Source organism: Pongo pygmaeus, chromosome 2 (genome assembly GCF_028885625.2).
Source record: "Pongo pygmaeus isolate AG05252 chromosome 2, NHGRI_mPonPyg2-v2.0_pri, whole genome shotgun sequence".
In the NCBI taxonomy this organism is placed as follows: domain Eukaryota; kingdom Metazoa; phylum Chordata; class Mammalia; order Primates; family Hominidae; genus Pongo; species Pongo pygmaeus.
The window spans coordinates 186,002,866-186,030,265 of NC_085930.1; positions in this window are offsets into that span (position 1 = coordinate 186,002,866).

Sequence of the window (27,400 nt, forward strand, 5' to 3'; positions counted from 1 at the left end):
AAATAACAGAAGAATCCAGATGAGGATTTTTCCAAGGAAAAGGGCAGGCAGAAATAGAATTTGGAGGCTGGCAGTTTTTAAATTACCATCAGGGTAAGGATTAGGATGACTTTGATTTCAAGTGATAGAAAACCAGCTTGAGCCAAAATAAAGAGAGGAAAGGAACATTTAATAATAAGGATTCTTAGTACTCATGAAATCCAAAATCTATGGAGCAGCTCAAATCAGTTAAAGTGCCAGCAGTTCTCTCTCCATTTCTCACAGCTCATCATTGCTACCTCTAGCATACCTGTTTCATTTCTCTCTCTTTCCTGCTTGCTCACTCACTCACCCTCACTCTCTCTCAATTGCCTTCTTACTTCTCTTTCCAGATGGCCATTAACTTAGCCACCAACAACTCTCAGGCAGCACATCTTCCAGCTTTAATTATCAGTAACTTAAGATATTTCTCAGTTTTAGTCCAAAGTCTTAGGACAAAATGCTAATTGGCCCAGTTTGGGCTGGGTACCCAAATCTGGAACTACAGACTGTAGCCAGAGGATAAGGTCACATTGCAAGGATAAATCAGAAAAAGGGAAGAGAGAATCTAAGCAGGATAACGAAATGTTCCATGCGCATATTTGGCCTTAGGTACTTCTCATACCTCCAACAGAAGGCCCTTTTTGTTGTTCCTTATCTGTCACATTGTACCATGAAACAAAATGCCAAAATGTCTTTACCCAGGCATAAGGGAGTTTCAGTCACCCCCACTGGAGATGATGATCATAAATTCCTGCAGACATATTCAATGATGAAACACAGTGAAGAATTCCTGACTCTCTAGAAGAATAGAGATGAAATAATCTATTAAAGCCTAATGATACTTATATAACTTCATGGTATTTCAACAAACTACTTTGCAGCCATTAAAATCTTACTTTTTAAAATAATCGAATAATACACAGCAACGCTCCCACACACAAAAAAAAAGTTAAGTAAAAGGGCAGGTGAAGAATTTACATAGCACAATTCCAAACATGCCATATGCTGAAAATACACCAATAGGTATATCTGGAGTCAGAATTATGATATTTTATTTCTTTCACTATATCCTTTCTATAGTTTCTAGATATTTTACCAAATACATATTATTTTATAACTATAAAATTAAATGGTTAAAAGGTTCAGTAAAGGGTTAGACATAGGTCACTAGAGGGTGGATTGTACCATAGGTACCAGGAAGCTATGGGTCAGGAGTCCTGTCTTTCCTTTTTATAATTCTCCTCATTTTTATCACCAACAATTAGCCTGTAGTTAAACCAGAAAAGATTTGTCAGAAAAAAAAATGTACTAAGCTGTTGGGAGTAAAGAGGAGGCTGAGGGAAGGAGAGAAGTCTGAAGGCAAGTCAACCACCCACCCCAAGTCCCATACACAGGTTTCCCCACTTCACAGACACACTGTGAACCCAGGCCTGCCACATAGACTTCCTTGTCTCAACAACTCTTTTGTGGCTGCATCGCACACGGACTTTCCAGGCTCACTATTTCACTACTGAAACCAAAGAAAAATTTTTTTTAATTCATTGGTGTTGCTTTTTGCGAGGAGCCATTATGGCCTTGCTCTGCCTTAGCCTCTGGTCATGGAACTAGATCAAGAGAATGCGTTTCAAATCAGCAGCAATGAAGTCAAAGATTCGGGCCAGGCTCCACCCAGGCTTACTGGACATTTATAATTGGATTTATAATTTCCTACCCTTAAGCACTGGGGATCAACCACTTCTCTGTGGTCCAATCTAGCACTTAGATTGGTAGTATCAGCTCAACTTTTAATAAGAAAAACAAAGTTAAGAGCTTACAAATTCTCTGAGTCTGTAAATTTCAAGAGAACTCTCCAAATGTATAATCCAAGATAGCTTTGATAATCACAGAGTCATACATGAGTGAACATTTAAATGGTGCAGACTCTTTCTTCGTGTTTACTGAGATGGACATTCTGGCAACCTTTGTCTTCCCCAGTCTCTCAAACTTGAGAGCATTTGAGTGCCAGGTCAAATACACTCTTCCCCAGGTGGCTAAAGCAGCTTTAAAAAATATTGTTGTCACTGTGTCAGATCAAGTGGAGAGGAGCAGAAATATGACTTGGGAGTCTCTATTGGTATTAGGCAGCAGGTTAGGTAGAAATTAGATTTCATTTGCTGGGATTCCATATAATGCCCTGAGAGAGCAAAACTGTTCAGTTCTCTTTGTTAGTGCTAGATTCATAGTTCAAAATGAAGATTAAATTAAGAAAAAATATCAAAGTTAATGTTCTAAAGAGCTCTTTAAATTCAAGATGTTCAGTAATGTGCTTTAGCATCTGATCTGGCATCCCCAGCTCCAGAGTCGCTCTTGAGCTAATCTGTCGGGCTCATTGCTATTGAACCAGTTTTTATAAATCTACTATCATCATGCCAGCCCTGTGCTTGGAAAACCGTAATAGCTTTTTTTTTTTTTTTTTTTTTTTTAAGATGGAGTAGCCAGGCTGTAGTGCAGTGGCTCGATCTTGGCTCACTGCAACCTCGGCCCCCCAAGTTCAAGCAATTCTCCTGCCTCACCCTCCTGAGTGGCTGGGATTACAGGCACACACCATCATGACTGGCTAATCATAATAGCTTTTGAATGCTCATGAAACAAATCTGGATTCCTCTGTCCAGTTCTCAGGAACTTCCAAACTTCAGACTAAATCTCCCTAGTCCACCTCCTCAGCAGCTGCTCCAATTAACCTTCTTCCCCCGACCCCACCTGGAAGGTGGTTCATTGCCCTACAGGCTGCAGCCACTACCAGCCTTATCCCAGCATCTGGCCTTTCTTCATGCAAGTCTTCTCCACTTTAAACATCAAAACCCACCCTCAATGCTTGGTCAAGTCCTAGCTTTCCTTGACTTCTCCAGTTCACGGAAGCCTCACCATTTTCTGAACTATTGCAACACTCATGGGTCATTTATTAGTAGGACTTTAAGAGAACCCAAAACGATGAGAGGTATTCAAATGAGAAGGGAGGGAACACATCCTGCCCACCAAATACACGGAAATAGTGTCAGAGTTCCTATGAGCTTAAGTTTAAATTATTTACACATTAACTTCCATCATTTTAAATATTGAAAGCTTCCCCTCATTCTGATATTTCTTTTACTTTACCGGAAGTCCTACGTTTACTCTTTCCTCTTCTAGACTATGCACTGAGAGCTGAGCTGAAGTTTCACTCCCCTTCCTATCTTCTTTTTTTAAAAATTTATTTATTTATTATTATTATTATTTTTAGATGGAGTTTCGCTTTTGTTGCCCAGGCTGGAATGCAATGGCGTGACCTCGGCTCACCGCGACCTCTGCCTCCCGGGTTCAAGCGATTCTCCTGCCTCAGCCTCCCGAGAGGCTGGGATGACAGGTATAAGCCACCACGCCGAGCTAATTTTGTATTTTTAGTAGAGATGGGGTTTCTCCATGTTGGTCAGGCTGGTCTCGAACTGCTGACCTCAGGTGATCTGGCCCCTCAGCCTCCCAAAGTGCTGGGATTACAGGCGTGAGCCACCGCGCCCGGCCCACCTTCCCATCTTCTAATTCCCAGCACCGTGCTAACACCATGCCATGTGCCTCTGGTAAACAATCAGGAAACTGAATTTCTAGAAATAAAAAATATGACAAGAATTTCATTTGGTTACGTAATTAGGGCCTTTATTGGGATCTAATCTGTGCTGAGTACTGTACTAAATATTTTAATATATATTAGCCTTAATTTTCATGACAACCCCACAAATTAGGATTTTTACAGATGAGGAAAAAAGCTTGAAGTTGAAAAGCTGACCAAAGTCACACAGCTGTCAGTGGTAAAACTAAGACTCGGATGCGGGGGTATCTGACTACACCAGGCTGCCTGCTTAAGTGGGTGCAGCGCACCAGCATGGCACATGTATACATATGTAACTTACCTGCACATTGCGCACATGTACCATAAAACCTAAAGTATAATAATAATAATAATAATAATAATAATAATAATAATAATGCAAAGCAAAGGCCGGCAGCCCCTCTGTGCTGGCGGGTAGACATCCGGACAGGGCCTTCTCCAGGGCCCCTAGTGGAGCCTGTGTTCTCCAGCGCCATCTACAGCCCTTGTTCATAAAGAGCCCGTTACACGGCCTCCTGTTTCCCCAGGGTAGCAGTTAGAGGTCGGCTGCTGCAACTTCAGCTGCCAAAGTTTTTTAAAAAGCAAATGAAATTAGAGTGGAAATTTGGAAATTCCTGTGCCACATGGCCTCTGCAGTGCTCCATCTGTCAAGAGTTGGTTGTGCAGACTTTAGAAACTGTCATTCATCTGATGGCTTTGCATTATTTCTTCTGGGAAAACCCATTGCCGGGCTCAAGGCATTATCAATTTCATGTCCTCCTTGCCCTAAACTTCCCAGAAAAAAAAAAAAGAAAGAAAGAAACGTTGCTGTCAAACTTCCTGTGGAAGAATAATTAAAAACTCTGTTCCTAGACCATCTTTACTTACAAACGTACACACCATATTTTCAAAGGGAAAGGTGTTTCCTTCCGTTTCTTTTTTTCTTTTTCAGATGAGTTATGCCATTTTATAACAGCTCCCAAGAGATATTGAGGCCTGGAGAGAAAACTGCTTTTTCCAAGTTTTTTGCAAAGACATCAGTAGGGACTTTAAGTCAGGGTTGACCTAATACTAATAATCAGACAATTCCATTCTCTCAGCCCCAGCAAAGATTTCATGAGCTTTTGTAACTTAATAAAAACTATCAAAATATCTTAGAAATCTATCTGCCTCTAGTGAAACAGTTTACTTGTTACCAACGCTACAAGGCTATCCAGAAGTCTAGGTTAAAATAATGAAAACAAATAGGGAGAAGGTGTTACTTCAAAGCATCTATCGCAACTTTTGCAGGGGGCTAATGATTGTCTGGATCTATGTTTTATTCAAATAAAGAACGGTTCAGGGCACATATGTCTTAGAATTGCACTTGGTTTCTTCATTATTTTATCTTCTTTCTTCTTGAATACAGACATAAAGAATTCTAGAGTCTCTCTGTAATTCTCTATAATATGAAAAAAAAAGGCATTGCAAGTGTTTTGGGTATAATTGTATATTCTGAATTCATTGTTAAGTGTTGTGACCACAATTACTAATTGGATCTAAGAATTTCCTAGAGTTTTTCATTTTCTTTCCCAGATGCACAATCTTCAAAGCACAGATTTTACGGTCTAACAGACCTAGTTTTGACTTAATAAGTCCACACCCTTCCCAGCTGCATTAAATCTATATCGTTACTAAACTTCCTAGAATATCAGTTTCTTCTTCCATATAATGAGGACAATTAGACTTATCCGCAAGTGATGCTGTGAAGATAAAATGAGATATATAAGTAAAATAACTCACATAGTATCTGGTATAGTCTAGTCTCAATAAATAGAATTTGCCCTACCTAAAACTATAGTTCCTGCTTTTTTACTTTGTTTTAACATGGCAGGTTTTTAAAATAAAGCAACACAAAGCAAACATACATTGATTCTCTTTTTCTGTTGTCTCTCTTTGAAATCTTCACTTTATGAAAAAGATCCTGTAATGCATGCCTATCATGTTTCCTTTCATGTAATAACTTAGATTGGTGATTTTCTCAACAATAATCATGTCAAAATATAAATGAATAACTGCCATAATTCTGTTTTTGACAGATTTAAATAAAACGCCACATGAATATAAAGTCATTTTTCATATCTTCTTGTGGATGATGCTACAATGAGAATAAGCTTTCAAAAAACACATGGAGAAAATGAAAACAAAATCGCTCACTTTTAATTCCTTCCTTCTTCTAACAAGAGAAAGGCATTAATCAAAATATAAAATAAAAGTAAGAAAAGACAACATTATGAGCTAATACTTGAGTATTCATAATTTCATAACAGCATAGTGACACTCTAAAAAGAGAATCTTGTTTTCAACTTTAGTAGTAAAAACATAAACTGGAAAGAAACTGGGATTTAGTCCTGCCTCTGCCATTGTCACATTATTATTTAGGGGACATCATTTATCTTGCTCTGAAGTAAAACTGTAAATAAACTCCCCCAGCTCTTGAGACAAGAGCTCCCTTGGCTAATGGGGACAACTAGATTTAGATAACAGAAACAAGTAGCCATGGTGGGGTGAGAGAAGAGTCACACGCTCTCTGTTCTTAGAAAAGGCAGCTTTTGACAAACATCCTTTTTGTTGTTGTTTTTGTTGTTGTTGTTGTTTTTGTTGAGACAGAGTCGCACTCTGTCACCCGGGCTGGAGTGCAATGGCGCTATCTTGGCTCACTACAAGCTCCGCCTCCCGGGTTCAAGCCATTCTCCTGCCTCAGCCTCCCGAGTAGCTGGGATTACAGGCGCCCGCCACCACGCCCGGCTGATTTCTTTTTGTATTTTTAGTAGAGATGGGGTTTCATGGGGTCAGGATGGTCTCGATCTCCTGACCTCATGATCCGCCCGCCTCGGCCTCCCAGAGTGCTGGGATTACAGGCGTGAGCCACCGTGCCTGGCGACAAACATCCTGTTTTATACCCTTAAGCTAGAATAGTTCTTGTGACGGGAGCCAAGAGAAGCCACGAGAGAACCCCCAACTCCAGCCCAGCCTTTTGGAAGGAACATCTGACAGACTTCTGGTTTTGGAATTGGGAAGCCACCCAATCAGAGTTTGACTATCTGCCAATCAGAATGAAATAAGCTTGAATCTTTTGTCTACATAAAAGAACATGATTGGCCAGGCACGGAGGGTCATGCCTGTAATCCCAGCAGTTTGGAAGGCCAAGGCCGGCAGAGAATGAGGTCAAGAGATCCAGACCATCTTGGCCAACATCTTAGCCAACACGGTGAAACCCCATCTCTACTAAAAATACAAAAAATTAGCTGGACATGGTGTCGGCCCCTGTAGTCCCCGCTACTCGGGAGGCTTAGGCAGGAGAATGCCGTGAACCCAGGAGGCGCAAGTTGCAGTGAGCCGAGATCCCACCACTGCACTCCAGCCTGGGCAACAGAGCAAGACTCTGTCTCAAAAAAAAAAAGAACATGATTGAGACGTGGGCAGGAAATTTTCCTGCTTAAGCCAAACTCTTCCTTTACTCTTTGGAGAGCACACCTTCACTTGTATTGAAGGCTATGCCTCCCCAATCTGCAGATTGTGTTTCATAGAAAATAAAACTCTTCCTTTTTCCTCCACAAATCTCATGGCCTTTTGTTAACATTGCTGAATGTCATGCTAGAGCCTCTGTCCAGCTAGTGCAGGTGTTGGCCCACTAGCCCCATGAGCCAAACCCTGCAGGCTGCCTGTTTTTGTAAATAAAGGTTTATTGAAACACAACCACATCCACTCATTACGCATTGTCTACAGCATCTATTGCACTGCATTGGCAAAGTTAACTAGTTGCAACAAAGATGATTAGGCCCACGGAACCTAAAATATTTACTATTTGGTCCTTACATAAATTTTTCATTTTGATGAATTTCAATTTGACTACTTTTCCATGGTTTGTGCTTTCTGTATTCTAGTTAAGAAATAATCAATCCTAAAGTCACAAAGATTTCTATATTTTTCCTAGTTTTAGAGTGTGGCTTTTACATTTAGTTCTACAATTAATTTCAAGTTACATTTGTGCATACTGTGAAACAAGAATTGACAATTTATTTTGGGTAATATTGATATCCAGTTGCTCCAGCAACATTTATTGAACATACTTTCATTTCTTGTTGGATTGATTTAGCACCTTTGTTGAAAATTAATTGGCCATGTATTTGTGGTCTATTTCTCAACTCTATTGTGTTCCACTAATTTGTATCTCACCTTATGCCAATACTATATGGCAGTGATTATTGTGGAATTACAGAAATCCTTGAAAACAGGTAGGGTAAGTTCTACAACTTTGTTCTTTTTCAGAATCATTTTGGCTATTATAAATCTTTTGAATTGCTGTATAAATTTTAGAATCAGCTTGTCCAATTCTAAAAACATTTTTATTTTTAAACTTTATTTTTAATTAATAAAAATTGTATATATTTATCATGTACAATAGATGGTTTTAAAATACGTATACATGCAGCATGACTAAATTGAGCTAAAAACACCTTGCTGGGATACTAGTGGGAATTGCATTGAATCTATGCTGTATATCAATTTGGAGAAAACTGACATCTTAACAATATGAATGTTTTAATCCATGGACAAGATACAAATCTTCATCTATTTGTATTTTCTGTCTTTTTTCTTTTTTTTTTTTTTTTTTTGGAGAGACGAGGTCTTGCTACGTTGCCCAGGCTGGTCTCAAACTCCCAACCTCAAGCAATCCAGCAATCCTCCTGCTTTGGCCTCCCCATGTGCTGGGATTACAGGTGTAAGCCACTGTGCTCAGCCCATTTTCTTAAATTATTTCAACAATGTTTTATGGTCTACGGTACATATGTTTTTACATATTTTGTTAAATTTTCCCCTAATAATTTCATGTTTCTGAATGCTTTTGCTAAAGGTTTTGGTTTTTTATTTTTAAATAGATCATGTCTAGCATATAGAAATATAATTATCTAAGTATACCTCCCTTGTATTTTCTGACCTTGCTGTTTTGTAAATCACTTAGGATTATCTATGTATGCAATGTCAACATTTAGTAAAGGCAGATTTACTGCCTGCTTTCCAATATGAAGATATTTTATGTCTTTGCCTTGCCTTATTATATGACTAGGACCTCTAGTGCAATACTGAACAGAATAATCAGAACAGACGTTCTTGTCTTGTTCCTGATGATTGGAGGAAAGCATTCAGTTTTTCACCATTAAATATGATGCCAGCCCTTTATTAGGATGAGAAAATTCTCTTCAGTTCTTAATTTGCCGTGATCTATCAAACAGTTGTTTAATTTTTTCAAATGTCTTTTTTCTGCATCTTTTAAGGTGATCGTGTGAATTGTTCCTCATTACTAATGTTAATATGGTGAATTACATTGATTTTTTCATGTATAACTTCCTGCGATAAACAGTAACTACTTTACTGATTTAGCTACATTTAAAAAATTTTGCTATATTATGTTTTATTTTTATTCAGTTCAAAATATTTTCAAATTTTCTCTATTTTTTTACTTTAACCATGGGTTGTGTAGAAGTATGTTAATTTCCAAATATTTGGGGATTTCACAAATGTATTACTATTTCTAACATAATTCCACTGAGATCTGAGAGCCTATATTGCATGACTCCAATCCTTTAAAATTTATTGAGACACGTTTTAATGGCATAACATATAATGTATCTGAATGACCACATATGCTTTTTAAAAATGTGTATTCTTCTGTTGTGGTGTGGAATATAAATGTCAAATAGATTAAGTTAGCTGACAGTATTGTCTAAATCCTATATGTCCTTAATGAGTTTAAGTCTTTTCATTTTATCAATTACTGGGATAAGAGTGTTGAAATTACTAACTGTAATTCTTACTTTGTCACCTTTTTTGAGTTCTGTAAGTTTTTGTTTCATATATTTTGGAGCTCTGTTATTATTTAGGATTGCTATGTCTTCTTCATGAATAAAATTTTTATCATTATAAACTGTTCCTCCTTTTCCCTAATAATATTCCATGTTTAGAATTTTACTTTGATACTAACATTACCGTCTTGGCTTTCTTAGAATTTACATTCTTTTTAGTCCTTTACCTTTAATTGCTCTGTGTGTTTACATTTTAGTTTAGGTTCTTTAGAATGCATATATATTTGGGTCTTACTTTTTTATGTAGTCTGTCAATTTAGCTTTAAAATCGAGTATTTAAACCGTTTATATTTAATGTAATTACTGATACAGTTAAGATGAAAGAACTGTGTGTTTTCTCTCATCTCCAATACTCTGTGCTTCTACTTTATTGCATGTGACAAATACTTTTTAAATTTCAGAGATCATCCATATCCATTATCCCATTGATCTTCACACCAATCTGTGAAGAAAATAGATCAGGTCCTATGATGCCTATTTTCAGATAAAGAAATTACTCTCCAAAGAGTTAAATAAACTTTTCCAAAATCATGCAATAAATTAGTGTCAAAATGAGCATTAGGCAATAAATGGCCAAATTTTTATTCTACCACTCATCCTATGACATCAACAATTCTATTGCTTTCTTCTTAACAATTTATTGACTACGTTCTGATTAAATAAACCTTACAGGAGTACTTTCCAAAGCTAATTAAAGCATATTAAAAAACTAATAATGGCAAAATATTTATAAGGAGAAAGTGATACAGCAGTCACTTTAAAATGAGCGGTGCATAAAACAAACATTCAATGATACATTACTAACAAATTTTCTTATACATAAAATGATATATATCACATTCTCCACAGATTTGTATAAGTTGTTTAAAGCAAACTCAGCAGCAAGCAAAGCTGAAGGCTATCCTCAAATTCTAGTCCCCCCACCCTACCCCAGAAGATCAATGTGAATGATTTTCTATAGAAGTAAATTGATACCCAGGACAATCTATAAGAGTTTCAAGCACAAAAGACTGGCCACGCTCAAGGAAAACAGAATCTCTGAGTAGACTGCCTGGCAGCCCCAGATAATAATTTAGTGTTTTGGGATCAACCACTCAAAACATTACACTTCCTTGGCATGCACACTGACATCTTAGGCTTTAACTGAGCATACAGAGCCCTACATGTCATTACCAGACCAGGAAAATAGCCACAGTTCTCACGATGAAAGGATTCAAATGAACTTTATTTGTTGTCTTAGTTAACAAAGTCTTAATGTTATAAAACTCATTGTTTCCCATACAGCTCATGCTTCCATAATACATGGGTCACTAATTCAACAAGAGGTGATATATGGAAGACTAATAAGTGTTTAGTTTAAGAAAGCATTCAGTAAACTTGTTCTGTATTCCTACACAAAGAGTATAACAGCAATATATTCCACAAGCGTAAAGCAAAATAAGTGAAGTTATTCTAAGTAAACTAAATTAGAAGGCTTTTCCTGAAATGGGTAACTATTGGAACTAAGCTGATATGGGGTTGTTAGCTGATTGTAATGTGCCCAGAATTAGAATACTGACCCAGATTTTTACATTACCCATCCCTCTTGTTCCTTCTGAGCAGCAGTCAGAGATCACTGGTTGGTTCACAGGAATAAGCAGGGTTAGCCTAAATTGCAGAAACAAACTTAAAAACAACTAATGAGACTAGAATTGAATAACAAGTGTACCATAGTTCTTGAAATATTTCTATCTCCAGTTTCCCATTTTTACTAAAGACAAATTATAGTAAGACTGATTTGCTTTATTATATTTGGCCTGATTATTTGTATAAAGTACAGCAAGAATAATTATTTTTCACATAGGCTTTTTAATTGGTTTTGATGGAACTCTGTTTCATAAGGAATCTCAGATAAGGCTTTTTTAAACCCAAGCCCTGCCATGGATTTGTACCCTCAAATACCTATGAGTTGGGTAAATTCCTCTCCTTTTGAAGTCCTAAGATAACTTGGGGCTCCTGGACCTGTGAGAAAGTGACATTCTTTACTTACGATAGGTCAGAAACCCTGTACAGGGACTGTGTGTGCAAGATATGAGGCCAGTTCCCCAAAGGGCTTTTATTGGCTCTACAAGTCAAGTTTGATTCCTTAAAGGAAAGCACCCATTCCAGTCAAAGCCTTGGTAAAATAACTAATTTCTCCAATTGTGTCCTGTTACAAAAGTAAACAGATTCTTATTGCACTAATGCAAATAACTACATTGCCGTAAATTAAGAATATTCACAGTTTCTAAATTTTGGAGAAATCAGGTAGAGAGAAACAAACATGCTCCAAATTTTGTTCACAGGAGGATACTTTACTCAATTGCTAAAAGCTGTAAATAGCTCAAAAGAAAAGTTTCTTGACTCTGGAAAGCAAAAAAAGGATCAGCAGCATTTTAAGCAAAGTTAAAAAAAAATCAGACTTCTTCAGTTTAGTCCATGTAGTTATCTTCTAACTTCTACAAGACTGTTGAAAATTCTCACATTTTAGCTCTCTATGAGAGTTCTCAAAGTTTTATCCTTTATTCTGATGTCACAATCTCCAAAGTTATTAGAAAAACCTGCATTTAAGAACGCCTGCTAGAGTTCTATAGTTGATTATAAACCACCTTCTAAAGAGGATTAAAACAAGACAACAATTGTCTGTGGATGATAAAAAGTTTTAGAATGGCCACTATTAAAGCCACAATTGATAAGGAAATTTGGTTACTTCTGTGGCCCACAAAATTTTACATAACAATTATAATTATTAATTGCATACACTAAGTCATAGTAGAATCACAGGAGTTTCTCATAACTTTAGAACACATACCAATAACACATTTATGCAAATACAGAATCTCTTTTAGAATTAATTTTTCACAAACCTTCCACAACTGTTCAAACCTTTGGTTTTATTCTGTCTAACTTACAGCAATTCTTTAACCCTTTAGGCAAAAAAATCCACATTCTCATGCCTTTTTATAATCTTTTACCAAAAGTACATTCTACTTTCCTTACACACCTTACATGTAAAACTATTTCCTCAATAATCTCAATTACATGTTACAATGTTAATTTTTAGTGACTTTTACTTTTGGTGAAAACCCTGGTTAGTAAGCAATTTTAATTATGTACCAGGTGTGGAGCCTAGCCTAGGACACACCGGGCAGAACTGCAGATAGGGGATGACTCTCCAGCATAGCTAGGGGGAATGGCTAACTCCACATGTCCCCAGGCCTTATCTAGAATCTAATGTCTCCAAGGTAGGTAAATTAAACAGTTTTCAAAAGTCAAAGAAATAATTTGACCTTAAAGCATTTAGCAAATCTGATATCTGACCTTAATTTAGACCAAATGTCTACATTTTCAAGGCATTTTCTTTTACCAATAATCTTTAAAACTGTCTTTATTTCCAAAAGATTACTAAAATCAGGTGAACAAAAAGGTATTAAAGTTTTTCTTTTTCTGACAAAGTATTCGATTTAAGCACTTATTTTTCTAAGTCAATTAATTAGAGCTCTTTTATATATAAACCTACAATACATATAAATAGACAGAAGATTCAGCACATAGAAGACTTTTCATTGCCAGTTTCTTAAGTGGATTACTGGCTTCATGGTGGAGCCCTTGGAGGAACAGGGCCAGGAAAGTATGTGTTTCTAGGGCCATATAAGCAGCTGAAGGCAAAGACAGATTCCCAAAATTAAGGGTGCCATTTTATACTGGATCCTGGATCCCAAAAGGAGGGAAATAGGAGCAGACAGTGCAGTGCTTCTACTCTGCATTTCATTGCAAGGCAGCCCAAAGCCAATCAGCCCATGTTGTAATCAGCCCATCCCTAATGAGAGTCTCATCTCTCAGTGAGGGGTGAGTATGTTTCCTTATCTTCCAGCTGGCCAAGAGCATGCTTCTCTGATCCGAGTGTGCAAAGAGTCAAGTATCCCTCCGTAACTACTATTAGCCATCTTTAAGGGATGGCCAATAGTGTATATATATATATACATATATATATATATATATGTATATATATATGTGTATATATATATACGTATATATATATATATATGTTTCCTACCTAGTTATTACACAGCAAAGCTCTCTCATAATGCGAAGTAATTTCTGATACCCCCAAAACTCAAAACCATCAGATAACGCAATGCAAAACAGAACAGAGCCTTTGATTTTGAGAGGAATCTATCTGCTTTTAATTCCTGGGGTTTCATAAGGAAAACAGAGGTTTTTTTCCAAAATGGGGTCTGTGGTGCCTCTTCTGTTTTTCCCAAGGAGTCCCAGGCTACCAGAAGTTATCTCTCTGTGTGTTCTCTCATGTGTGCATTAAGAGTGGCAAGACATGTAATCCCAGCACTTTGGGAGGCCGAGGCGGGTGGATCACGAGGTCAGGAGATCGAGACCACCCTGGCTAACACGGTGAAACCCCGTCTCTACTAAAAATACAAAAAAATTAGCCAGGCATGGTGGGGGGGCGCCTGTAGTCCCAGCTACTCGGGAGGCTGAGGCAGGAGAATGGCGTGAACTCGGAAGGTGGAGCTTGCAGTGAGCCGAGATCGCACCACTGCAATCCAGCCTGGGCGACAGAGCAAGACTCCGTCTCAAAAAAAAAAAAAAAAAGTGACAAGATAATAAAAATGGAGAAAAATAATTCAGTCGACTGAGAAGAAAAAACCTTTTCCAGAAAAACAAGTTCCAAGAAGAGAAAAACATAAAGACCTTTTAAATATATCTATAGCTTGTTTATCCACTTTTAATTAAGTTGACTTTTAACCATAGTGCTCTTTAAAAAAAAAAAAAGAAAGAAAGAAATCCTTTCAGATCTCTTATTACCTGACTTTAGCCATGCCAAGCAGCCAATATTTCTAGTTTCTGAGATTTACTAGAGGTAACCTCCTAGGTGCTTAGAGAAAGGAAAATTCAAGACAGTCCATGGAGAAGAACAGAACAGACAAAGTCACACAGATAATAAACCAGAAACGACTTACTTCCTAGGTGGGGAATCGAACCCGGACCACCACTGTGAAAGTGCAAAAAGCCTTAACTACTGAGCTACAGCATGGAACAATCTTCAGTTCCTGTCCCAGAAAGAGTCTAGAGTAGTTAATTTTGAGCTTGCAAAGGCTTTTAACTATTTAATATAATTTTTAGAGCTGAATGACATGAACCCTAAAATTCCTATTCCCTGGAAGGCGGAGACGAAGAGACAGTACTGCCACGTGATTAAAAGATCAAGTTCCCAAGGACCTAAAACAAGGTGGAAACTTCATCCAGTTTTTTTGTTTGTTTCAGGGAGCTGCAGCCAAGCTTGTTACTGACCAGCTTGCCGGGTCATCTTGAAAAGCGGGCTTACAGGTGTTCTAAGCCCGTGTTTTATCCTAAAGTACCCCTCAACACAGAAAAACAAATTCATAGCACAAAATACACCAGCTTAAGACTAGCCTTAGAATTCTTTTTCGCATTAATCAAAACTTTACAGAGGAAATAAACACTGATTTTTTTTTCTTTTTCACCATTCATTCAACCATTTCCACAGAGAGAGAGAGAGAAGCCAGAAATCTGACTGGTAAGAAATTCTTACCCTTTTGCCGGCATGCCAGGCTTCTGGCTTCCCTTTCCCTGACCGGCCATAGTGATCCTGCCTGCAGCACCATCGCCCTGGGGGCCAACCCTCATCATAAAGAAAAGTTATTATTTTTTGTTCTGGCTAGAGCAAAATATGTGTGATAAAACATAGACATTAGCCACTCTGCTTAGCACCCAACATCAAACCGGCAAGGCTTAAATTTGCCCCCAGATAAGCCCCTTCTTCTTTAATCCAACCTCCGACTTGGAGTTTCAACATGTCGTCTCTGGGCAAGACGGTCACCCTGAGTAATAGAAAAGATAAGAAAGAGAAAGGAAAAGCATAGAACGAAAGTATCGCCTGTGGCAGGGTGGGAAAGGCGAAATGATAGGGAGGCCAGAGAAAGGCCCCCTCTTGCAGCAACACTGAAAAGTTCAGGCAGCTGCAGCTGTGGTCACGAAGGGATTTTTTTTTTTTTCCAGCAGTCCCGTCAGCTGTCAGGTTTCCCTTTTTAGAAAGGAAAAAGCTCCCCATGTCCCACGATCCTGTACGTGCCTAACCCTGTCACCCACAGCTATCAGCGAAGACTGCAAGGCAGATTAATCCAAAGAGAATTAACATCCCATAGTGCCGAACCTGTTCTTAAAGGGACTTTACTGAGAGGGACCTCTAACCCCCTAAATCTTATAAGGGACTCTAACCCTCCTAAGTCAGTCCTTAGGAGGTCAAGCGTCCTTGCCTTTTATTAAGAGGGGTCTCTAACCCACTCTGTCTTAGGAGAGACTCTAACTCCCCTAAGTTGGGCCTTTAATGCAATCCCATTCCGTACCCAGGTATCCTATCACTTACCCAAAGTCACCCAATCAGTGCTCCAGTCTATTTCCTTTGGGTCGGGGAGCCTCCTCAGTATTGTCTCTTTTGTGGTTTCCGAGAAAGATGTTACCGGACCCCAACACTTACCCAAAGTTAGCCTTTGGGTCGGGGTTTCCGCAGTATAGTCACTTCTGTGGCCGCCAGAAATACATTACAGGACCCCAGCACTTATTCTAAGGTAGCCGTTAGGTCACGGTTTCCGCACTATAGGCCTTTCTGTGGTTGCCAGAAACATGTTACAGGAAAGGGGACCCGATCCAGACCCCAAGAGAGGGTTCTTGGATCTCTTGCAAGAAATAATTCAGGGTGAGTCTGAAGTGCAAAGTGAAAGCAAGTTTATCAAGAAAGTAAAGGAATAAAAGAATGGCTACTCCATAGACAGAGCAGCCTAGACACCTTTTTGGATGTATGTCTTCTTAGCTCATAAGACTATTTTCTATTAAAATTCAAGTGTCTATTAATCAAGGCTTTTTTTTTTGGCTTTTACTATTGTTATTATTTTCTTTCTTTCTTTCTTTTTTTTTTTTTTTTTTTGATCTGATAGCAGATGGCATAGATTCTGATTAACTATATGTAGATGATTTCGATTATTTGTTTCATTTTCCCAGTCACTGATATGCAGTATAAAAATCTACCATTGGATTCTGATATATCAGAAAAACATATATAAAGAAAGTGTAACTTAAAGTTAAAAGATAGAATCCAAGGCAATAACTTCTCTTAATCACAGGAAACATATTAGGTATTTTGTTGGCCTAGCTCCTCTGGAAATTCTGGGACCTCTGAGGCAAGAATTAAAATGCTAACAGTTCATTTGGAAAGCAGAAACCCAAAATGGTGAGAGCAAAGAAAAGAGGGAAGGAAGGCAAGGGAAGATAAGATGCAAAGATATGCAACGTGTGACCGTGCTGGCTATATTTCACAACTGTAATGAAAAGAGACATGCACGCATATTTATTCAGCACATGGAGAAGGTTGCAAGGAAGACCTGAACAAGAATAGGTTTTATTTATTAACCACTTACTAAGAAAAGAAGTTAATATCAATATTGTCTCAAAGGCTATATTGTTCAGAAACTTCTGAACAATATTGTTTAGTTTAGGAACTTCTGAAATTCACTTATTCAACATATTTCTCAACAGATTATAGTCAATATATTTCTCAGTACATTATAATATTCAATATATTTCTCAGTACATTATAATATTCAGATAAGATTCAGATTGAGATAATGGAAAGCAAACAACAATAAAAACTTCAAAGAAATCCTTTTCAATTTTATAAGAGGAAGATTATGTGATTGGTATGACATTCAAAGAAGATATGAAGGCAATTGGTATTTTCAGAAAACTTCAGACATGAAATATTAAGGAAAAAATACCACCAAGGAATTTCTAATTAAAACCTTTCTTTTTGATCTAAAAATTTCTCTTCACTGCAGCAATAAATATTTATGAGCATTAGAAAGCCTAATATTTACTGGGTTAATTGCTTTTTTAACAAGTGAACACTTTTAGGGCGGTCTTCTTAGGCCAAATTTTGTTCTCTTGAGCCACTCACCGCTCATACACGCCATCAAATAAATGGGCCACTCAAGCATGTTTCTAGTATGTGAGCCTCTCCACCGCGTATCACACCTGATTAGATAAAGAAAACTCAACTAACACATGAAGAGCTCGTCTACAGACAGCTCTGTGCCAATCCCATTTAACAGTTACATAAGAAAGGCTTAAACTGTGAGTACATTCAAGGAAGGCACCATACGCCTTCCTAGGGAATTAGAATTGACTGAGAAAATGGGTCAATTAGATTGAGACACTGAACTTTCCAGATTCATGTGTATTTGGAGCCTTGTCAGGCAGATCTGGCAAATTAGGTAGAGAAAAATTTGTCTGCAAAGAGAGAAAAGAACGAAGAGGCCCAGAGAGAAAAACGGTCTATGCCAGCCTGCAAGGAATAAGATATGGTAACGGTGCTGCATCCAATTCAGTAACTGTCCAGGTTCTGGGACTGGCCCTGTATAAGAAGAGTAACCACACAATTTGTCTTCTAAGCTTGGTGTGTTAGTTGCCTAGGGCTGCCATAACAAATTACACAAACTTGGTGACTTAAAACAGCAAAAACTCATTCTCTCACATTTCCAGATGTGACCACTGGGCCAAAATCATGGGGGCAGCAATTAGCTGGGCGTGGTGGCGGGCGCCTGTAGTCCCAGCTACTGGGGAGGCTGAGGCAGGAGACTAGAGTGAACCCAGGAGGCAGAGCTTGCAGTGAGCCCAGATCGCGCCACTGCACTACAGCCTGGGCGACAGAGCAAGATTCCATCTCAAAAAAAAAAAAAAAAAAAGTCATGGCGGCAGCAGGGCCACCCTCCATCTGGAAGCTCTAGGAGAAAATCAGCTTCTTAACTCTATAAGTTTCTGGTAGCTGCCAGCATTCCTTATCTTGTGGCCATATGGCTCCCGTTTCTACATACCAAGCCCTCCTCTGCCTCTCTCTTACAAGGAGATATATAATTGCCTTTAGAGCCCAGTGGGAGAATTCAGGATAACCTCTCCATATCAAGATTTTTAATAATCGCATCTACAAAGACCTTTTTTCACTATAAGTCAACATTTACAGGTTCCAGGAATTAGGATCTGATATCTTTTGGAGACTTTCTATCATCTACATCAGGACATCTTTGAAAGTAAAAAAGAAGGGCTAATTTGTAACACTTCAAGGATAAAAGACAAAATCTAGGTCTGGCAAGGGCATAAGAATGATACAATGGACTTTGGGGACTCGGGAAGGGTGCAGGGGTGGCGAGGGAAAAAAGACTACAAATAGGGTGCAGTATACACTGCTTGGGTGATGGGTACACCAAAATCTCACAAATCACCTCTAAAGAACTTATTCATGTAACCAAACACCACCTATACTCCAATAACCTATAGAAAAATAAAATTTAAAAAAATCTAGGTCTGACCCAGGCAATCTGGATATATGGTCTCCCTGGAGTCCCAAATGAACTTCTAGACCCTAGGCCATAACAAAATCAGTTATCTCACCCCTGCACTGATTATCAATGTTCTCCCTGAAGCTACCATAGCAAATTGATGCCAAATTCACTTTCTGCCCCTGAATTTTAAAAGAGGTCACCATATCTTTCTGATGTATTCTCTTTTTTTAAAAAAAAAAAAAGATCTTAATTGGCTTTTTGAAATTTTTTTATTTTTAATGTTTATGAATACAGAGTAGGTATATATATTTATGGGGTACATGATATATTTTGATACAGGCGTATGGGGATGATTCATGGGTATAAAAATATAATTATATACAATTAATAAGATCTATTATTTGATAGCACCACACAGTAACTACAGCCAGCAATAATTTGTTGTATATTTTAAAATAACTGAGGGAGTACAATTAGAATGTTCCTAACAAAGAAATGATGAATGCTTGAGGTGATGGATACCCCCATTTAACCTGATATGATCATTACACATCTCATCTGTTTTTATAAAACCAGTATGAGTTTCAGTGCTTTGCCATCAAACAGCCGTTTATAAGACACAGGACAAAATTCAAGAGTCAAGTTTCCTTGCCTCTTCCATTTTTAAACATATGGTGCCTTCCTTGAATGTACCCACAGTTTAAGCCTTTCCTATATAACTGTTAAATGACATACTTGAATTTCTGTTTAATAAACAAGCAAATAATAAATATATCTTCCAGATGTCAGCAAATAAGTGAGGAGAAAATATATAATGACAGAAAGATTTTTCAATTTTTCATGAAACGGTATCAACCAGGCATCTGCCTTTTCACTAGCTAAGTTAACATTACCTCCATTAGACTACATGCAAATCCAGTAACTTTACTTTCAGTGACTATGACATAAAAGATGACAGAAACTCTTCTGCACCACATTGCTTACTTTTACAATAATTCAAGTATTGGGTACCAGAAACCATTACCAAACAAGCAAGTTCCAGTACCTTTGGAGGCACAAACAAACAAATGACACTCTCTGGAATAACTTCCAATATATTTGCACCATGAAAAATATAAGAATCTCAGAATATACAGAAATCAAAAGAAAGTTTTTATCTACATTACCAGAGATTTTAACACTAAATCTACTGAATATTTTCCTTACCAACACAATAATCTATGCCACTGAACATTACTATTTGGCTGGTCACTAATATGATGGCCTACAGTGCAAAGAGCCATTCCAATAAAACCTTCCCACTACGACTGCACTGCTCTTAATGGTTTTATTTCTAGGAACATTGCATGGCAAGAGATGCCACTTCCCTCTTCCTCCTATCAGACTTTGCATTTCTTTGATATAAAGCACCATTCATAACCATCTTTTTGTTTTCTCGCATTCCTTCCTTTGCAATAACAAAGGTTAGGATTGTTGGATAATTCAACATAATGTCAAAGTACTAAGTCAGTGTCGCATTTTTAGCTGAACCACCCAGAATTTTCACTCAAAGGAAGCCACATTAATCTTACAAAATCAGGGAATCTTCAAGGAAAAATAGGGCAGGTGCTGTGTAAAAGAAAACGAACTGCCTCTTTTCTTGAGAAGATAATTTGACATACATTTCTTGAGTCTACTCAACACCAGACACTATTCTAGGACAGAGATAAAGTCTCTCTCCATTAGGCATTTGCAAACACTTAGAGGAAACAAACAGGATAATTGCAGAAAAAAATAAAATTTATTAGGTTGTCAAATCCAAAACAGAAGACTATGTGTTTCTTATGTACTAATGAATCCTAAGTCCTTAAAACATAATAAAGACTCAATAAACAGTTTCCAAAATAACAAAAATCAAGTAGTACATCATGCATAATGTCACATGAATAGTTGCCTTTAGAAAGACTTAGAAATGTCTATGAGAGGTCACGCGGTGGCTCATGCCTGTAATCCCAGCACTTTGGGAGGCCGAGGTGGCAGATCACCTGACGTCAGAAGTTTGAGACCAGCCTGGCCAACGTGGTGAAACCCTGTCTCTACTAAAAATGCAAAAATTAGCTGGGCATGGTGGCGGGTGCCTGTAATCCCAGCTACTCGGGAGTCTGAGGTAGGAGAATTGCCTGAACCCAGGAGACGGAGGTTGCAGTGAGCTGAGATCGTGCCACTGCACTCCAGCCTGGGCAACAGAGCAACACTTTGTCTCAAAAAAAAAAAAAAAAGAAAGAAAGAAAGAGAGAGAGAAAGAAAGAAAAAAATGTCTACAAGAGTTCAGAAGGTGAGAGAAATTACTCTGGTTGCGGAGTTTCAAGCAGATGACACCTGGAAGGGAGGGTCAAAACTGGATCCTGAAGGGCAAGTAGAAATAGTGATACCCAGGAGAAAAATAAAAGTTGCATTCAACCAATGAAGGAGAGGTTAACTGGGCCAAGCCAGAAATGGAGTGTAAAATTAATGGTTGCTAAGACTAGAAGCACTAATTGGGGAAAGATCGTAAAAAGTGTCTTCAACCACACTAAAGAGTTAAGACGTTTTTCTGTTCTGCAACAGTAGAACTATCAGCCACACTAGAGGAGACCTGGGTTATCAGCCACACTAGGGGAGACCTGGGTTCAAGTCCTTGTTCATTAACTAACTAGATATAGAACTTGAACCAATTCATTTTTCTTATATGTAGTAGGTAAAATTGAGCTAGGGCATTTCCCAGTCTTGCTAAATATAAAAACCACTTTATAAAGTAAAAAAATTACATTATTTGAATGATAATAATTGTACTTTTTAAATAATACATCGTAACATTTAAAAAAGACATTGACTGCGAAATATAGAAAAGGCTATTATGAATTTAACATTGCTTTTAACATATTTCTACTCTATTGCTTACAATAGCATCTATATTCATCTGAAAAGTCCTGATAGGTATAAGGCTGATCACATTATGGCTTAATTTGCATTTCTCTGATTACTAATGAGATTGTGTATCATTTTGTGTATTTATAAGTCATTTTGAATCTTCTTCTATGAAATGCCTGCTCATGCCTTTTGTCCATTTCTTTATTGTGTTGTCTTTTATAACTGATTTAAATAATACTTTGTATATTCTATTAATACATACACAGTTCTTTTCAATATTTTTCTTTGTAAATGTTTTCTCCTAGTTTGTGGATTGTCACTTTCTTTATGGTGTCTTCTAATGAAAAGAAAGTCTTTGCTTTAATGAAGTTAAATTTATCAATACTTTCCTTTATGGTTTGTACTTTTTGTCTCCTTAAGTAATTCTTTCCTTCTCCAGGGTTATAAAGACATTCTCCTACATTTTCTACTAAATTTTAAATTTTATCCTTCATATTTTTTCTTCATATATAATGTACATATATCAATGTATAAATAATATATGCTCATTTTTAAGAATTTAGAAAATAACACAGAGGCAATGATATGGTTTGGCTATGTCCCCAGCAAAATTTCATCTTGAATTATAGCTTCCATAATTCCCACATGTTGTAGGAGGGACCTGGTGGGAGATAACTGAATCATGGGGGCGGTTTCCCCCATATTGTTATTGTGGTAGTGAATAAGTCCCATGAGATCTGATGGTTTCATAAGGGGAACCCCTTTCGCGTGGTTCTCATTCTCTCGTATTGACATGTGAGACGTGCCTTTCGCCTTCCACCATGATTGTGAGGCCTCCCCAGCCACATGACACTGTGAGTACATTAAACCTCTTTTTCTTTATAAATTACCCAGTCTCAGGTATGTCTTTATCCACAGTGTGAAAATGGACTAATACAAGCAATAACTGTTAACCTTTTAGTATATTGTTTTCAGTTTGTTTCTATGTTTGTATATTTTTAATAAAATTGAAATCAGCTTCTTAGTCTGCTACTTTTATTTAATATTATTGTATAAGCATTTCCAATGTCATTATTCATTAAATATGATTTTTTCCTTTCAACTTCATTATGGTTTAATTAACAATTTAAAAATTATACATATGGTGTACAATGTGATGTTTTGATATGGGCATACATTGTGAAATGTGTATATATATGTATATATATATACCACTTTTTTCTTTATTTATCCACTGATGAACACCTAGGTTAATTCTCTATTTTGGCTAAAAACTATAGTAAGCAAAACAGCATGGTACACACATAAAGATAGATATATAGACCAGTGGAACAGAAAAGAGAATCCAGAAATAAATACACACATTTATGATCAACTGGTCTTCAACAAAGCTGCCAAGAACACACAATGGGGAAAGGATGGCCTCTTCAATAGTGTTGGAAAAACTGGATAGCCACGTGCAGAAGAATGAAATTGGTCTCTTACTGTCACCATACACAAAAATCACCTCAAAATGGATTAAAAACTTAAAACATGAGAACTGAAACTCTAAAACTACCAGAAAGTTACCAAGGGGAAAGCTTCTTGACATTGGCCTTGGCAAAGAGTTTGTGGATGTAACCCTAAAGCACAAGCAACATAGGCAAAAACAGACAAATGAGATTGCTTTAAACCCAAAAGCTTCCGCGCAGCAAAGGAAACAATCAATAGAGTAAAAAGCAAACCTGCGGAATGGGAGAAAATATTTGCAAATCATACATCTGACAAGGAATTGATATTCAAAAATATATAAGGAACTCAAACAACCAAGTAGCAAAAAAACAAATAATTTGATTTTTAAATGGGCAAAGGACCTGAATAGACATTTCTCAAAGAAGACATTAGAACGGCCAACAGATGATCATCTAGTCACGAGAGAAATGCAAATTAAAGCCATAATGAGACATCATCTCATACCTGTTAGAATGGCTATTATCAAAAAGACAAAAGACAGCAAGTATTGGTGAGGATGTAGAGAAAAGAGAATCTTTGCACACTGTTGATGGGAATGTAATCTGTTCTAGACATTATGGAAACCAGTAGAGAGTTTCATAAAAATATTATAAATGGAACTATCACGTGATCTAGCAATCACACTTTTGAGTACATATTCAAAGAAAATAAAATCTGTATGTCAAAGAGATATCTGCACTCCCTCATGTCTATTACACCATTATTCACAATACTGAAGTTTACTTTTCATACATACTTTTCATATCAGTGAAGTCCACCTGATGTACGTTTGTTGTAGTGTGAGATGGGTATTCATGTTGATTTTTCCAAATAATTATCCTGCATAATTCCTGAATATTCCATTCCCCTCCACCTGCCACTGATTGGCAAAGCCATGTCTGATGATTAATTTTAAGTGTCAATTTGATATACAGGTAGCTAGTTAAACATTATTTCTGGGTATGTCTATGAGGGTGTTTCTGAAAGAGATTAGCATTTGAATCAGTAGACTGAGTAAAGATTTTCCCTCACAATCATGGGTGGGCATTATCAATGAATCACAAGCCTGGATAGAACAAAAAGGTGGAAGAAAGGCAAATTCTCTTTCTCTCCTTGAGCTGGGACATTATTCTTCTCCTGGCATTGGACATCAAAGCTCCTGGTTCTCAGGCCTGGGCTTACACCAGTGAACTTCTGGGTTCTCAGACTTTCATCCTCAGACAGGGCATTACACCATTAGCTCTCCTGGTTCCCAAGCCTTCAGACTCAAATGGAATTACACCACCAGCTTTCCTGGTTCTCCAGTGTGCAGATGGCATGTTGTGGAAAACTTTGGCCTCCATAATCACATGAGCCAACTTTCATAATAAATTTCCATATATATATATACACACACACACATATGTGTGTATACATAAACACACACACATATGTGTGTATATATACACACACACACGTGTATATATATACACACACGTATATATATATACACATATATATATACGTGTGTGTGTGTGTGTGTGTGTATATATATATATATATATATAAAATCCTATTGGTTCTGTTTCTCTGGAGAGCCCTGACTAAAACACCATGTCTGCCTTACATATTTCTCTATTTGCATAGATTTGTTTAAGCATTCTTTATTCTCTTCCACTGGTATAGTTATTTAAATTTCTGCCAATGCCACACTATTTTAATCACTACAGCTTTGTAATAAGTCTTTATATCTGCCCAAGCAAATACCTCCACATTATAAAGCTCCATTAAATATCCAAACATGCCATCGTTCAAAATGCACCCTGTTTGGATACTCATTAATATTCACTTACTAATAAACATGACATATTATCTTTTCTCTTAGGTGGGGGACGGAATGAACAAAAGTACCTAATTTAAATATTCAGTCACTTATGGATAACTGGAAATAAATTTAAATGATATTCTGGGCTCATATTTTGAGAATGCTTTTGTTACCCACGCAATACATAGAGAAAAGCAAATGCCAGATTACCCAGGCACATCTAAGTCACCTATATGAGAAACTACCCAAATGATGACTCTAAAGCAAAATAAAGCATACCACCTTTGGAGACAACAAAAGTCTTTATTTACCTTCTTAAAGAAGTGATAAGTTCAATAGGTGGTGAGAAAATATCTAAAAATAACTGACTTATTTCAAAAGTAGTCTTAATCTTTAAAGGCCAAAGGATACCCACAGGCCCAGTTGTTAAACATGCAAACACATGTGATTTCCTTTTGACTACATCATTTACATGGCAATATACGTGCAATACTATTTATAAATAAAACCTTGAATAAGGTTATGGTTTAATATGCATGTCACACTCTCTCAGTCCTTCTGGTATAAAATTTTTTTCAAGTAATATGCCTCTTCATTCATATGCTACATTTTTTTCTAAAGGTTACACAATAAAATGAATTATAGTTGAGTGCATAATTCTACTTGAATAATCAAGCTCATTTGGGAAGTCAGTTCTAATGTCTGCAGCTGGGCTGAAAAGGCATTACTGGGCTCACAGCTACAAGAGCGTCAATGTCAGCAGGCGAACACTTGGAAAATGGGTAACATCTTCCCTTCACAGCAGCACTTTTGGCTAAATGGAATGTTGTGCTCTAAACTAAATTACTTCAAGTCTATTTGTGAGACTCAGTTGGATACATGTTTCTTATATAAACAACGGCTGGAGATAAATCTGCCAAAACTGGCATGCTGATTTGTATTTTTAGTTATGTAAAACTTTTAGGCCCAGAAATGGAATCCAGGAAAAGCATGTTATTCTAGCCCCCAAAATTTCTTGGATATTTTATTGAATACATTATAATGCTTAATACATATATTTACTAATGGTCTCCTGGTACTACAGAAATTATACTCATTTCTCTGGACTGTCCCCCAATGACCAACTTAGTTCCAGGGCATTTCAGCTACTACAGAGTAAAAATTGGTAACTAGGGAATTTAAGTAAGCTGCCAAAACTCTTCAATATTAAAGACAACAAGTAAGGGCTTTCCTCAAGGGATCAAGACTTAACCACACTTGGAAACAGAGGAAATTCCTTCTAGTGTTTTCACACATATAAGGGAAGGGTATAGTTCAGGAGTTAGTGAGCTATAAATTAGGCAGAACACCACCATGGTTTCACCTACCGGGAGGTAGAAATGTAAGAATAAAAATCTAAATAATTCGTTTATTTCCATTTAAAGAGTGAAGGAAAGTATGCAAAATTTTGGCAGGGAGAATTGAAGACTTCAGAATTCCAAAGGCTTGTGGTGCAGCATAAATCACTTCATTCTCCTCTGATAATTTTTTTAAACCTAACTTTGTAGCCTCTAGTGTATTTTTCTCAGCATTTCCATCACCTATGCCTCCTCCTCCCATCTCTAACATAACTGCTATAGTGATGATCCCAGAAATCTCTAACTATTGTTCAGAGAGAACAGAAAATCCCACACCAGTAGAAGTGAAATGGAAAGTACAGTAGGAGTCAAATACATTTTAGGAAACTATGCTCTGTTCAGGTCTTAACTGATAGAAGAGGAAGACAGCATTTGCTGTTAGATGTAAAGTGCTCTGCTGGTCATATATAAACTTTTCAATATAGCATCTGATTTGGTGCATGAGAAAATGGAGAGATACAAGTGCATTGGCCACACCTCACAGCCCTCCCTCCTATGACAGGTGGTGGGTTTGCACTTTCAGCACCTGTTCCAACCCCCTACTAGCATGCCAAACCAGGCAAGCTGTATAATTATATTTCCCAAACTCTTACAGCTAGCATTCTACGTGTTATTCAATTTCCACCAATCAGGGATTGGTGCAAGACCTTGATTTGGAACTGGGTCACTTGGAGAGAAAAGCAGTCATTCAGACTTTGACTTGAAATGGGTTTACATGAGGCAAGCAAGGCGAGATGCAGGACACCTATTTTCCTGGTGTAGAGCCTGGCAGAGTCGGCGGGTTCTGGTGTCAGTAACTATGGTGGTGACTTCTTGAATAGCAGCTTTATCCTCCTGGCAAAGGCAGCAGCTCTATTGTTTGCTCGTCCCTGCACTACGGTTCTGGTTATAGCTCCTCCTAC